This window comes from Aplysia californica, unplaced genomic scaffold (genome assembly GCF_000002075.1).
Source record: "Aplysia californica isolate F4 #8 unplaced genomic scaffold, AplCal3.0 scaffold01080, whole genome shotgun sequence".
Lineage (NCBI taxonomy): Eukaryota > Metazoa > Mollusca > Gastropoda > Aplysiida > Aplysiidae > Aplysia > Aplysia californica.
Window position 1 is genome coordinate 124,257 of NW_004798350.1, and position 2,934 is coordinate 127,190.

Below are 2,934 nucleotides of genomic sequence, written 5' to 3' on the forward strand. Positions count from 1 at the left end.
TTTTCGGAGGATCTCATTCCCAACGACTAGAACTTCCACACGACCATGCACTCACCGACTATTTTCTCTACACCTACGTCACTCCAATGCTCTGCTTTCCTTTTGACTTTGTAGACAAAAGAAACCAACGACCTATTTCTGCTCTCCAACTGGTTCTATCCGGAGCGAGACTCCCATTTCAACCAAAAAGCCATCTGCAAATCCTGCGCACAACCATCCATCGATGTCCAAATATCCTCCCTCTCCTTGCTCCTGTCATTGGTACATTATTCTAATATATTTAGCTTTTTTTTGTATTCATAATGGTTCTGTTATTTTCGTATAAGACGGTGCTGTTTTAATATGCTTTACCTTTTGACGAGAAGATAAAATAAGACCCATAGACTGACGATGTCAATTAAGAGATAGATTATTACATTTTTTCACCGTTTCACACCCCGTTTTTAGTTTGGTTATTTTTCCAAAACGGCACTTACGTTTTGTTAGGTCAAAAGATCACAGAGCTAAAGGCTTTTTTTTATGTACCACTGATTCCATTTTGTGTCCGGTTTTAACACAAGGCACTTATCCAACGCTGAATTACTAAGTAAAAAACCCCGAACATTAGCATAAAATGAAACTCACACTCTTCGAAACACGGCGTTAACCAAAAGAATATTCTTGTGCTCAAAAGGAATGTTTCGCGATCGGTATGGCAGCTGCCACAAAACAAATTTAGAAGTACGAAATTCGAGTAAGTATTCGATATTAACTAAGCAAATTGCAGACGACAGTTTATGACGAATATACAAAAACGACAGGCAAAGTTCATTGGACACACAATGCGGAAAGAAACATTGGAGAATATTGTAACAACAGGCAAGTTTGATGGAAAGAGAGGCAGAGGGAAAAGATACTGGACAAGTTGACAACATGGCTGGGAACAACAAGAACGGCAGACACCATCGCTGCAACGCAAGACAGAGTGAAGTGGAGGTCCATGATCGCCCACGCCAGTCGACAAGGCAAGACAGAGTGAAGTGGAGGTCCATGATCGCCCACGCCAGTCGACAAGGCAAGACAGAGTGAAGTGGAGGTCCATGATCGCCCACGCCAGTCGGCAAGGCACCGGATGATGATGATTCGATACGATTCACCACGAGATTTATGAGTAAAAAAAAGAGAGAATAATAACACTATATTACTCTAACCAGATCAAAACTGTTAACCAGACTTGACGTCAAGCAACCTTTTTGCTTATCCCCCCCCCCCCTCCCCCCACCCATTTATGACCTCAACCTTTCTTTTTTGCTCCTCCCTTCCCTCCGTCATCAAACAAATTGACGTGCTCTGGTTATGGTTCAGAACCTTTGACCACCCAACCCAACATCCGGGCCACACGCTCTCTTCAAACAACCAGACTTGTCCTGGACGTGTTTTGTTTGTTGTTGTTTGGGTTGTTTTTTCGTGTTTGTTTTGTTGTTGGTATTGTTTAAATCAGCCACATCAAAGACTGTTGATCATTTAGAGAGCTTTTTTCTTCTAGAACTAACACACACTTGAAAAGAACGTAAAATGCCGCAGACATGAAAGGCGTTCATTTTAAATACATGAATATTTCATAACAGACAGCTTGTCTCTAGAGAGCCATTTCAAAGCTTCAAAGGCCTCGTACACTTTTTAAAAAATTAACATTTTGTTAACATCGTGAGAAACTCTGCTTTATTATGGGTTCCTTTTTAAAAAAGAATATAAATATAATAAAATCTTCATCCAGTGCCAGATCTGCGACAGACATCGGCGATTATTGTTCTTCATTCATTCCTTTGCTCGGATGCTCTTAAAAGGAAGCTACGTTTCCCTGATCTTTCCCCGTTACCCATTTCTTTAGGTTCCCTAAGTAGGTTGTTCTGGGCCTACCCCTGCCTCGTTTGCCTTCAATTTTGCCAGTGAGAGCTAGATGTTCAAGACCTTTATCATAAAAAACAACTATCATTTTATCGACCTCCTCAAACAGAAACTTGACGTTCTGGCGAGGCAACGCACATAGTGAAGAGCCTGGGCATGCGTCAGAGGAATGAAATTCTCATTTATTAAAATAAGAGTACTTTGGTAATAGTATAAAAATATGTGAGGCTTCGTGGTCAAATCAAGCGCTCGTCAAAAAAAATCGGCATTGTTTTGGGCCGATGGGCAAGTTTATCTAACTTTCTAATATTTTATTTTAGGCTCAACACTTTTTATGTCCATTTAAGTACACGTTTTTGCGTGGATTTTACTGAAAACATTGATTCATGGCACAATAAATGGACATTTTGAGTTTCGAAGGACTCTCAGGTATAGGAATTTGCTCAATTTTGGCGGCCATTTTCTCGCTAATTTTATCTCTGAAACCAGGCAGCTCTGACCTCCTTCTATCTCAAATATTTCGACTTCTATTCAACATAGATGGAATTTTCCAATCAAACAATAGTCAAATGAACAAACATAAAGATAATAATAATAATAATAATAATAATAATAATAATAATAATAGATAGCATTTGTATAGCGCATATCCCCGCTCAACAGCAGGCTCTATGCGCTTTACACTATATTAATACCACTCCACGTGCCCAAAAATTGACGAGCGCCTGATTCCACCACGTCGTGACACATAAGATAACATCTAGTTTGTTGATCTCCACAAAGACAAGCATGGGGCACACACTGAGCGTGGATAGGTGCCATTACATGTAGGCATTATTTATAAGATAGGGGTACATAGATAGATGGATATTTAGAGAGATATATACTTAGATAGATAGATAGATAGATAGATAGATAAATAGATAGATAGATAGATAGATACATTGAGAGAGAGAGAGAGAGAGAGGGAGGGAGAGAGAGATAGATAGATAGATAGACAGAGAGAGAGGGATAGAGAGAGAGAGAGAGAGAGAGGGATAGAGAGAG